The 13,184-nt window shown below is 51.8% G+C and overlaps 1 protein-coding gene across 2 annotated transcripts in view; it reads right to left on the bottom strand.

Annotated features, from left to right (window-relative positions):
• The window catches only part of LOC144147216 (focadhesin), a 263,925-nt gene that overhangs the window by 90,179 nt on the left and 160,562 nt on the right, over window positions 1–13,184 (bottom strand). The window lies entirely within an intron of this gene.

The following is a 13,184-nucleotide window of genomic DNA, read 5'->3' on the forward strand; positions in this document are numbered from 1 at the left end:
GTGTGGCCAAGGTCCTAGCAGTACTTCCTCCGACACCACACGACAGTCCAAACGGGCCAATGATCTCGCTAATTGTTCTCGAGGATGCGCATAGCGTGGACATTGGCAGAGAACTTGCGAAATAGTCTCTGTGTTGCAGACGAACCAGTATGTAGCGCTGGGTGTGCACAGGAAAGTCCCAGCTGGTACCCACAAGGGAAGAGAAACGTGTTCATGTAGCACGGGTATGACAGTTAAAAGGACCCTGCAACACTCTTTGAGCAGTGCAAGTAAACCTGCGCGACGTTTAGATTACACTGCCAGGAATACCTGAGCCAAATATTACCCGTGCACGTGAAGCAGTGAGCGCGCAAATCGATGTGAAAGACGCGGAAAAACCACCCGCTCTTTCTTCAGTTGTCCTCATTATGCAACCCCTGGCATGGCCTAAGGGACGTCACATAGTCCTAGGCTGCCCGATCGGCTGTCACTGGTCAACTTCGCGGCTAGATTCTCCCATTTCCGTCGTCGTCATCGCTGTGTACGAACCTCTTCTATGCCTGAACCTGTAGGCACAGTTTTGCCGTTTCTTTTGTGTTTTGAGTGCGCGCGGAGCTTGAGTGATGAGCTCAATACTTGCGTGACTTTGCCACACCGGTGGCAAAGTCACGCAAGTTCTGTTGTGTTACGGTGAGTATATAGGCGGTGGTTCTCGAAACTCGTCCATCGTGTTCTTGTCGATGGTGTTGTCTCTGTGGTAGAATCGGTAGTCTCCGTCAGCGTTGGTGAGCTAAAGGTTGTTGACGTTGGTGCACCGGCTGAGAGCAACGTACACGCCCTCCTCTTCGCAGCTTTGTCTTCTTTGCCTTCTTCTTCTTCAGGAGTTTCTCTACGGGAAGATGACGACGGTGGTTGAACGCGAACCTATCTCGTGATGGATTCTTTGGTTGGCCAATCCCTAGGGGCATCCTGCCACAATCAGCATAAGAGGCGCTGCGGACGGGGCTGGTTGAGCTGCAAGGTGCGTGGCGCTTCCCGCCACAGCTTTCTAACGGGAAATTCAGCATCCCCTTCTAAAGTTTTCAGTTCGTCGTTTCCGTTGACGTTCAGCTTCGCGTGCCTTCGTTATATCAGTAGCTTCTTGACGTAGTTTGAATGAGTCAAGGACATAAGGCGCATTCGTAGCACTTGCTCCTGTCCCGGATTTGTAGCGTAGTGGGAAGAGCACCGCGTACCTCCCGTTGCGGCCAGAGAGTCGTGGGATCGAAACCGGGCGCCGCTAACTATTTCTTTTTTTTACAGTGTAGTATCGCGGAGCTGTGGGTGTAAGGAGGAGAGTTGCGCATGCACAGTGAGCGTGTGGACGGCGCCACCATCAACGACGAAGGACCAGGCGAGCCTAAGAAATGCTCCGCATTTAAAACGCCCTACCAGCCCGAGCGCGCACTTGCGAGCAGGCCCGCATGTCTGCTTTTTTGCGGCACCAGACCAGAAATAGGCCCCTCCGCGTTGCGGAGAAAAGGAGAAAACTACCCGGCATGTGATATATCGAAGGCCGCCGAAGAGAACGCCGCGAGCCGCCCCCCTCTCCGGGAGAGCGCGCAGCTTTCGCGGCGTTTCCTGCGGTCGAGTCGAGAGGGAACGATTATGCGCGATTTCTCATCGCGCGTAGTTTCATTAATTATGAACGGATTTTCATAATTCTTGCGGGAGGAGATTTCTGGAACAATGGACTTTATCCCAAAATACATTACTAGTAGTCGATGGCAAGTGCTGCAGGGTCCCTTTAAACATGGATGTAGTGAACCTCTACGTAATGCATTCCAGGGTTTAATGAAATTCCATCGCCAACCCGATTGCAGCCCATGTCCTTGCGACCTCTATGCAACGAAAGCGCTGAGGCAGTTAACCTTGTTGTAATGAACTCGCTCAGTAGATCAGTCACCAATTTTTGTACTTTCACTGCAAAATCGACTGGAGAACAGCACTAATTTAGTGAATACTAGCACTACTGCAAAGAGCCAGCAGTTACAAAAACGTCTAGAATTGCCTAGAAACTAAATGTGGCATGACGATGATGATGATCAATAGAGTGGCTAGAACCATCCCCACGTGTGAGTGCGGTGTCGGTTCAAGAGTGAAGTTTCGAAATGCTAGACCTGGCTGTCGGCATGTAGTCGTGTCCCCACTGCTAGCCGTGGTGCCAGTTTGTCGGTGACGAGTACTGCTGCCAGAAAACAGTCAGAAAACAAAAATTTTTGTCTTTTCAAGACAAGTTCACAATTTTAAATGCCGTCTTCGCCGGCGAGAAAAAGAGTGTCGCCGCTCAGTACAGCATCCATGCCAGCAAGCCCCCTTTCAGCAATTTTGTGTGGAGAAGAGCATCAGAGATGCAGTGGAAGTGGGTAATTTATGGGGAGACGCGGGTCTTGGAATCCCGAAATTTGGCCAAAAAAATCGATTTTTAGAAATCGCCATTTTCGGAAAGTAGAGCTATTTTTCTACCGGTTAGCAAAATATCCAGACCCGGGAGTACGTATTTGAGCCATAATATCAATTTATAGCACCGACGCCCGCTAAAATCGGCCAAGATTCGAAGCGAAAATAGCATTTTTTCGACGACTCGCCCCTCGGGTTCTACATGCGCCACGGCGTCCATCTTGGTCTCATTCGAAAGCGCGTCTTTTCGTTTTCAATTCCCCGCCAGAACCACTCCGTTTCGTCCGTTGGTTGCGAGTAAAACCGGGGTAGAAAAGAGACGGATCGCGCCGCCTAATTGGTTACTGACTGCACGTGACCGCAGGGCGCAAACTCATTGGCTGGACGCCGTGTGTCGTCTGCTCGGCACTCTCATCACAGGGCAACGGCTCATGTATTCGTCTATGCGAGGACCGGCAAAATCCCCGCATGGCGTAAAAATAAAGTAAAGATATCTATCGATAACCGAAAGGAAGAACAGGCATTATTAAAAGCGCCTGAAATACGATTTTCTGCTCCTGTGACGACGACTTATCGCGAGAACGGCGCCGAGACGGAGGTAGGCTTAGCGCCCGCGCGGGCTGCTGAGACGATAGCGTAGCGATATGATTACGCCTGCGGGGGCACTAAGGTGCGTCTATCTTTCGATCAGCAGCAAATAGAAAGAAAAGAAATGATAAAGTGGAGGATGCCGCATGCCGACGTCGCAAGGGAAGTGTGTTCATTCTGTTATCAACGATGCTGCGGTGGTTCGGCCCGCACTCCGGCGCGCGCTTCCTCGTCGGCAGGTTACCATATAGATGAGCGATTTGAGAATTATAAATGTTCGCACTGTGCACAATGTGCGTTGGCGACGTGATATACGAGTTGATTAAACCGAAAACGTGGTTATCCCACCTAGCCAAGCGCATGCACGTTACAGAACAGTGGCGGGCATTCCGTTACCAGCCCCTTCGCTGCAACTCACTTCACGCGATGCAAATCCGATTTGATTGCTACAAATGAACCAGTAACATAACAAAATAGCGTTTACAACTGTGGTGCACGCTCGGCACCTCAGCCCTAGTCGCCAAAGAGAGACGGCGCGATGCCAACAGCATAAAAATTGAAGCAACGTTCTGGCTTTGCTTTTGTTCAGTTTTTCTGCCAGGTGCCATCTGTAGACAGAGGATTTCAAAATTTTCCCACCAACTGATTTCAGCAAACTTGGTATGCTCGTGTTGAGCGAAACGCGAGCTACATTATAGAACCTTTCTTTTTTTCATATGCTTAATAGATAAAACTGTCACTTGTAGTAAAACTTCAACTGCGATTTTCTCAGCTTCCCTTTTTTTGCATATGTGCCTAGCCTTACAGGGGTTTTGAGGTAGTTTTTATCAAAGGATTTCTACAAGTGTTATACCGTTGAATTCGGGATAAAATGAACTGCATGCTGAAGCTATTTTAATTGGCTCATTTTGCCTCAAATAAATGTTATGAGTTATAATTAGAGGTCATTAGGTTTTCAGAAAACTGTTCTTGGCATAATTAGATTAATTCTATCCAATCAACTATCTTTACAGGAATATAAATAGCTTCAGCATGCATGGCAGGTCTTAAGCTACACATCCACACCATTTATTTAAAAAAAATTGAATAAAAAGTTCCTTAAAGGCCCGTAAGAAATTACTTAATTAGGCTCTAGTGTTTTCTTTAAAACTCAAAAAAATAATTCTACCACTTGAAAACTAATTACATATTTGAAATGAGGAAGACAAAACACATATGCACAGTGATTTTCATGATCACAGACCAATTAATAAAAAAGTTCATTTCAAGACCCACGTCTCCCCTTATCTTAAAAAAAAAAAAAAAAAAAAGCACGCGTACTTGCCCTCCGAAAGTGGATGTCCAAGCTCAGCCGTTGTTAACTACTACACATGCTGATGGGGGATGGTATAAAATGTCCCTCGTTGTTTTGGCAAGTTTGTTGCTCGCACTCGGCTTTTCTGGCGGCAAATGCTGGGTCCTGCCTGGGTTTTTCGTTTCCGACATGAAATTTTCCGACCAACTAGAGGCTAACAGCTTCGCTGCAGAAAAAAAAAAGGATGAATCTGTCAATGTACGCTGATGTGGACAAAGCAGTGCATTTGTGGTTTTTGGACATGTGAGCCAGAAATGTTCCCATAGGTGGTATGACTCTGCAGCAGAGAGTGAACGATTTTGTGTGCATCTTGGGCTAGGATGACTTAAAGGCAAGCAATGGATGGCTGCATGGCTTTTTAAGAGCAAAGCTGTTGAACCTTCGAGCTTGGTTTGGCGACATTCGCAACATGTGTCTGGAAAAAAAAAAAAATAATTTGAAGAAAAATATTGCATGTGAGCCCGTGCCCCGTGAGGAGCGCCAGGCGTCGTCCAGGCTTGCGCCACATGACAGCTTGCAACAGAACACCGAGGACACATGAGCATCATTATATTGATAACTTTATTATATGATAGAATGGATCAATGTGATCAATGTAACTCGGATACAGAAATAGTTTGTCTAATCATTCCGTCGACCTTCACAGCCCTGGAGCGAAAACCACCAGTCATCAGGCGTCGTATAAAAAAGCCCCCGGACGCCTTCAGGGAATTAAAGAAGCCATGAAGAGAAAATGCAAGTTGGTTTTATTCGAAAGATTTCGTTTTTTATAGTGCCCCCAGCGCTTGTCCAGATACAAACGGTGCTTTATTCACTGAGAAGTTAAACAATTTAGGTTAAAATTTTGATTTTCCCGCTCAATCGTGCGTTTTCGTGGTCCCAAATGACATCACAGGAACCGACCGCTCTGCAGCCTAGAATACCTTCATTCACGCATCCGCCGTACAGGGTAGAGACACGTTTACGCTGGCGCCGCCATTTTCGGTTGCTCGCTCGCCGCCGAAGCAAGTCATTGTGTCAAAACCGCGCTAAAATTATCGCCGCAACGCGGTTTACTGAAGAAGTTTGAATCATATTGTCTGTTTCGCGTTGCTACGTCTCGTGGGAAACGAAAAGAATAATGCTTTGAGCCCGTTGGCCCAATTGCGGCGGCACGGGACCGTTCAAAGGTTGTCTCCACCCTGTACAGCGGTGTTAATTTGTTCCCGCGTTTCTTTACGTTCCGTAACCTAGATGGCGCCACCATACCGTGGCAAGCATTTGGTTTGTTTTTGCCCGCATTTAAACCTGGGTTGTTTTTGTTCTGGGAGAAAATATTCGTTCCCTGAAACAGTGCTCGCTCGACAAATGGGGTCACGTAAGACACCGTTGCTTGCGTCAATCGGCCAGTGTCGTCTGAGACAACCCCAAGCCCCGTAGTGCTGTGCAGCTAAACCAAGCATGCTGTGCGCAGTACGAACAGCAGAACGCATCAGTACTTCTATGTTTACATGTGCTTTCGTAACTTCCACTGTTTGTCCCATCATTCTTATTGCTTTGTAAAGAATGTGCCCTAAATTTAAGCGCAAATCGCTCGTTCATCTAGTTTGTAAGCTCTACCTAATTTGCGTCTGCTTCTGCCAGCCTCCGCCAATCGCAGAGCTTAGCTCATGTGACATCATAGGTTCTGTTGCGGGAAATGAGCTGGTGGGTCGCATGACCATTCCCGTTTTTCCTAATTATGTAGCTTATTTGAGCGAAGTTTACGTTAAAAGTGGTGTCAGTATGATTCTAACGAGACAATCTTTTGAATGAACCAAACTTGTGTTTTCTCTTCATGGCTCCTTTAAAGGCAGTTAGAGCGAACCAGAGGACGATTAGAATTGGGCGACGACACTGCGAATTTAGGTGGATGAAAAAGCGAATTGGGCATAATACTAGTGAATTAAGAGACATCGAAGTTAAATAACCGGAACAAAAGTGAATTAAGAAGACACGGGAAATTAAGAAGAGACGGGAAATTAAGAAGACACGTTAATTCACGCAGTGATCCAACTTAATTTACTTTGATTCAAGTTATTTGACTCTGATTCTGCTTGATTCGCATCGATTCCTCTCCATCTGCTTTCTCTTCGTAATTCACTTCAGTCCATCTGAATTTAGTTGGCTTCATGCTAATTCCTTTTATCTAACTTAATTCACTACTTTATTCACTATTAGTTGCATTGAATCCTCACAATTTAATTCGCTTCGTATTCATTTTTAATATGCTTGGTTTCATCTTAGCACACCTTGACATCTGTCAGATACGTTGGATTCATCTTCATTAACTTGAAGTTACCTTGATTCACTAAAAAATCCACCTAATTTAATCCCTTTTAACTCGCGCTGATTCTTGTTATTTCCTGTGTCTTCTTAATTCACTTTTGTTCTGGTTATTTACTTTGATGTCTCTTAATTCACTAGTATTATGCCCAATTCACTTTTTCATCCACCTTAATTCTCAGTGTCGTCGCCTAATTCTAATCTTCCTCTGGTTCGCTCTAACTGCGTTTAATTCCCTAGAGCAGAGGTTCTCAAGCATGTTGGTCCCAGGGAACCCTGTTAAGTTCCGTTAAATGCCAAGGAACCCCCCCCCCCCCCCCCCCCCTCCCCTCCCGCCATTTTTCATTCCGTTCATGCTACATTGACGTGCAATAAATTCTAAAGCAAGCAAGGGTATCGTTTATTCCCGTCGACTTTACGCGAATGCGTACGCTAGCGGCACCTATTGTGACAAGTGTGTGGCGCCCCCCATCCCTGATATTCGTTGGCCGCTAAGTTTAGTGGCCCCACCAGGCTCGGTGGGCAACCTTGTGTGTGGCCGGGCAATAAACACCTCTGAGCACGGCTGCTCGGGGGTCAGTCACCGTCACCACCAGCACGCTGCATGTCGTCTCTCGGCTGGAGGGTACCCCTACCCTCCCAGGTTCACGAACGCGGGACTAAATCGTGACACTGGCGACGAGGGAAGAAGCCCGCGGAGCGGCCGAAGCCACCATGAACGCTGCCACCGAGAACGCCGAGACACCGCCCCCTCAAGCCAGCCGCCATTACGCCATGCCGCTGTACGGGAGGCTCGAGCCGTTCGAGGGTGAAGGGTCCGCCTGGCCGGTCTACGAGGAGCAAGTCGGCGTGTTTTTCCGGGCGAACGACACACCCGAGGCGAAACAGCGCGACATCTTCCTGGCCAGCTGCGGGACCCGCGTCTTCGCTCTCCTGCTCGACCTGCTCAAGCCGGCCACGCCGCATGACAAGTCGCTGGGTGAGCTGCTCGCGACGCTACGCTCGCACTACAACCCGGCTCCGTCGACGCTAATGGAGCGTTTTCGCTTCAATAACCGGAGCCGCCGAGACGGAGAGACACTCGGGCAGTTCGTCGCAGCGCTGCGAGGGTTGGCGAGCGGCTGCGCCTTCGGGGAGCAGCTCGACTCGCTGCTCCGGGACCGTTTCGTCTGCGGCATCAACGACCCCGCCATGCAGACGCGACTCCTGGAGCTTCCCAACCCCTCGCTGGACGACGCCGTGAAGGCAGCGCTGGCGATGGAAGCTGCGGCCAAGGACGCGGGCGAGATAGCGTGTGCGGCCGGCGCACCGTCGGCGGAGGCGGCGGTGAACAAGATGGCGGCACGGCATGGCAGGTGCGTTCGCTGCGGTGGTGACCACCCCCCCTCCCAGTGCCAGTTCGCGCAAGCGGAGTGCTTTGCGTGCGGAAGAACTGGGCACATTGCTCGGGCGTGCCGAGGGGGACGACGGCAGACGGACGGAAGCAGCAGCCGGCGTCGAGCACAGGTTCCGCGCCAGCCCACGGCCGAGGGAGTCTGCGCAAGGGTAGGCGGCGGGGGCGTGCGGCAGCAGCTTCGGGTGCAGCGGCTAGGCTTCACGCCGTGGCCGAAGACCCGCAGATTTTCGACATGTGGCACGCGGCCACAGTGCAGCCGCCGGTGCCACCATACTGGCTGACTGTCGAAGTCTGCGGGCGCCCCATCTCCATGGAGCTGGACACAGGGGCCAGTGTGTCGGTCATGGCCGGGAAAGCCTTCAAGCGCACCTTCCCTGGCGTGGCCGTTGAGGCGTCGGGCGTCATGCTGCGCAGCTACTCCGGACAGCTCACCCAAGTAGAGGGTCAAGCCCAGGTCAGCGTCCGCCTTGGCGACAGGGAGGCCACCCTTCCCCTGTACCTGACCAAGGGGCCGTCACCGACGCTGCTGGGCCGGAACTGGATCCAGGCGTTGGGCGTGAGGCTGCCGGAGTACCAGGAAGCAGTGCATGCAGTGGCAGACGTCCCCGGCCTCCTGACCAAGTTCGAGGCCCTGTTCCAGCCCGAGGTGGGGACATTCACCGGCACGGCGGCAAGCATTCAGGTGCCAGAGGGAGCACTGCCCCGTCCAGCCCGACTGCATGGACGGTGTCATCGAGCAGCTGCTGCACCGGCGAGAGGCCGGCACCAACGGCGGCGGGGTGCTGGGCACCAACGGCCGCCTGCTGCACCTGGTGGTGCTGAGTGCCAAGGCCAGCGCCCAGCAGGTGGCGCATGCTATGCGGCAGGTGCTCCCGCAGGGCTTCCGGCTCGACGACAAGGCCCAGTACGCGCTGGTCGTCAGGATCATCGACGGCGACGTGGGCCTGCCGCACAACTTGTTCCGCACGGAGCCCCACGGCTGCCTGTGCGTGTACACCAGCCAGCCGGAGCTGAAGTACATCCGCAAGAGCCTCGAGAAGACCCTGCTGGCCAACCTGGAGCAGGAGGACCGGCTGCCCTTCCACGGCCTGCCCCTGGTCATGGTGTTTGCGGGCCAGGGGGACTGCCTGCGCGAGGAGGGCATCAACCGGGCCAAGAGCCTGCAGTGCCCCTTCGTGGACGGCGGCGGCGGCCTGGACCCCGTGCGGCTGGAGCAGGCGCTGTGCGCGCTGGTGGAGAGCATCGAGCGGCTGCACATCTACCAGGCGCTGCCCGCGGTCGCGGGGCCCCGGCTGGACATGCGGCTGATGCTGTGCGGGGACCCGTACGCGCCCGAGTAGGTGCTTGCGCCCCTGCTGGCGCAGCCGGGCTGCCTGGCCACGGGCCCGCTGCACTACCTCAGCCTGGACTCCTTCAAGGGGAGCCAGCTTCACCGACCGCTGCCAGCACAGCACCAGGGGCTGGTGCTACTCGCGCCACTGTGGCACCACGCGCAAGTCCTTCGACACCAGGAAGGCTGACAGCTGGTGCGAGTGTGACACAGGTGGCACCCAATGCTGCCACACCTGCATCGACACCTGTGCCCAGGCGGAGTGCGAGACTGCGGAGACCTCCGGACCGGTACTCGCCGGGGGGACCGGTTTTGTTTTGTGTTTGTGTAGGACAAACAAACTTGGGGGTGAGGGGTGTGACAAGTGTGTGGCGCCCCCCATCCCTGATATTCGTTGGCCGCTAAGTTCAGTGGCCCCACCAGGCTCGGTGGGCAACCTTGTGTGTGGCCGGGCAATAAACACCTCCGAGCACGGCTGCTCGGGGGTCAGTCACCGTCACCACCAGCACGCTGCATGTCGTTTCTCGGCTGGAGGGTACCCCTACCCTCCCAGGTTCACGAACGCGGGACTAAATCGTGACACCTATCTCCAAACAGGAGAAATGCGCATGGGGAAAATATAAGGCCGAGATTAAAGTGCAATAGTTTAACCACGTGGCCCGTTTTCGGAGTCTGGCTGGCTACAAGCTGCTGGCGAGATGATTTATTGCGCAGCTCGCGCGTTTCTGTTATGCGCCGAGATGTGCTTACTGACAATCGGGCGTGAGTAATGGAGGTTCCTTAGATCGATCGCACCTCAAGTTCATCATATAAGACTTTGCGACTGCGGAACCAGGGAAAATGTATCAGTGGCTCGCAGAACCCTGAGGAGGGGCCTGCGGAACCCCAAGGTTCCGCGGAACCCACTTTGAGAAACCATGCCCTAGAGGCGTCCAGGGGCTTTTTTACACGACGCCTGATGACTGGTGGTTTTCGCTCAAGGGCTGTGAAGGTCGGCAGAATGATTAGACACAAACTGTCTCTTTATCTGAGCTACATTGATCACATTGATCCTCATATAATAAAGTTATCAATATAACAATGTTGTGCTCCAGCAGCTCTTTTCCCTCTATGCGAGATACACACCATCATCCTGCACAACCCTCCACTCACTCTCCGTTCATTGCGACCATTGACCTCAAAGCATGACCACTTGAACGATAAACGCCGCTCTAGGAAATCCAACCGTCACCACCATTGACCAACTACCAAACCAGCGTATAAACTTGAAACCTGCAACACGCCTATACACGTAGCAGTTTGGCAGAACCATGATGTGCCAATTTCTTCTAAGCACAGACGCGCGACAGGAACAATGACGCAGCAGCAGGGCCCGCTCTGCGCGCGCCTCATGAGCGGTGCTGCCGACAGCACTCCCGGCGGCCAAAGCACCCTCTGCAACAGCGGCGGCCAAAACCACCGACAAAGACAAGCTGATCATGTCAGGGTGGCCGCGCACGCGCACATGCACGCTGTCTCGAACCCGATGTCGCATTGGTGCCACCGATAGGCGTCGCCAGTGCAGGCCACGGCCCGCCGCTCGAGTGTTATAGACAGGGCTGTTGCGGTCTGTACTTTAATGGTCTTTGCTTTACAGTGCTGTTCAAAATGGCTTTGTGCTGCTGGGGTCTGGCTGCTTCCTCTCTCCTGATCCGCTGCCAGTGTGGGGAGAAGCTAGGTCGTCTTCCAGCTCTGTTGTTTCTCCAGCCTTGCACCACTACTGCAAGCTGTACTAATTTTTTTAAAAACAGCTACGGTGTCGTCGGAAAAGCAATCGGTGGTGAATCTGCCTCAGCAAACAGTGATGCTGCTGCTTCGTGGGTGGCGGACAAGCTGCCCAAAATTTTCAATCACTTCGAGGCAGCTCCCATCTGCAATGCCAACAACACGGCTTTGTTCTAGCAAATGCTGTTGAGCTGCATACTAGCTTTGATAAGATACGACTACCGCGCCAGAAAACAGAGCAAGTCTCGTGTAACGGTTCTGCTGTGCGACAACACAAACAACACCAACAAGAGGGTCCCATTAGTACTCGGCAAAAGTGCCCATCCCAGGTGTTTTAAGGGGGCGAAGTGAATGCCCGTGAAGTATGTAGCCAACTCTAAAGCATGAATGACACGATCAATTTTCTCTCCGAGCGCGAGTTTGTCAAGCCTGCATACTGCAGGACAACTGCTCGGCACGCCAAACTGAAAACCGGCAGCTATCAAACACTGAAGGGCACTAGTACTTCCCGGCGAATTGCACGGCCCTGACACAGTGCCTGGACCAAGGGGTCACTGACAGTTTCAAGTGCTGTTACCGGTGCCAACTAATTGGAAAGATTCTTCTCAACATTCGTTTTGAACTGCAGACAAAAATAGATGTCTATCAAGCAATCGGGATGCTTGCTGCCTCCAGGAAAGAGATCGGGGCACAGGTTATCACAAAGTGCTTCATGAAACTGAGGCTGGTGTCGACGACAAGGAAGATGAGCCGAGTTCATCCAACATGGCCGAAACGTAGAGTGTGCTATTTAACGGAGGTGGTGCACCTGACAACGTCGACTTGAGTGATTTTTCGTTCGCTGACCATGCTGTAGTAGCTAGGAAAGAAATGTCAGATGCGGCTTTAGCTGAAAGTGTGCAAGACCACAACTGTGGTGGTGATAAGACTCAGCGAGGCAGATCCAAACAACGTGCCTTCTGTGAAGAAGGTGATGAACACAGTGGACATGCTGCGCCATTTCGCCAACTTGCTCAGTGACGATAAAGCCCTAATTGACTGTGCTTCTCTGGAGCGCTGTGTAGTGCTTAAGCGCATGCGAAAGCAGCAGGCACAAATCACGCTGTTTTTCACTGCATAATAAATCCTTGAAGGGTGAGTTCGCCTTCCCTGATGTCTAGCATTTTGGTTTCATTTCTGTCGCTATCAATCACACCTGCTTGTAATGAAAACCTGCATGTAATGAAAAAAGTGTGAACATTTGCCAACTTAGTTATACAGTCTAATCCCGCTACAACGAAGTCCGCTTCAACGAAATTTCCGCTTCAACGAAATATTTCCAATTCCCCGTCAGCTAGCCATAGAAGTCAATGTAACAAAGTCCTCGCCACAACGAACCATTTTTCTGGTTTGCTTTCGCTTCAATGAAATTTTCAGTGAATTGGGCTGGGTTTGAACAATTATTTTACAATAAAATAAGCATAGCGCCAGCTATCTGCAACTTTTAAAACATTCAGGACGCTTAGTTATACCGAAAACATGCGCGGTGCGCCCACACCGCCACGAAAAAAAAAAAAAAAACTGATAGGCGGACGCCATTGTTTGATGGTGATAACAGTGTGGCTGGCCGTCTTTACATGAGGCACAGGCCCGGTTCGCCAAGCCGGAGCCGGAGCTACAGCCAATCTGTATCCAATTGCACGAATGTGCTCCGCTGCTGGCGCGGCGCCGTTGTGGCTCGTGAGCAGCTGTCCTTGCCGTTTTCCTTCTACCATTCTTCATGGCCAAGAGCAAAAATCATGCTTGCGTGTTTGGTCTTGAAGCCAAGTCATCCTATCTTAGTCGCGAGCGCGGGGTCATGTTTAATGCAAGCGCGCGCGTCTTGCCTGCCAAGGTGAGTAGCTGCCGTGCCCTGTCAGAGATAAGATAACGGCACTGCTCCTGCCACAAGCGAGAGGGGGGCTTCCGACGGCCTAGCAGCTATCTGCAAGTAATCAGCTCGGTGGGCGCGCCTTGTTGTGCAGCAATACGTTTTGCGCCTGCATTTATTC

The sequence above is a fragment of the Haemaphysalis longicornis genome, unplaced genomic scaffold, assembly GCF_048455015.1.
Source record: "Haemaphysalis longicornis isolate Haplotype H1 unplaced genomic scaffold, Haemaphysalis longicornis Haplotype H1 scaffold_7, whole genome shotgun sequence".
Taxonomy (NCBI): domain Eukaryota; kingdom Metazoa; phylum Arthropoda; class Arachnida; order Ixodida; family Ixodidae; genus Haemaphysalis; species Haemaphysalis longicornis.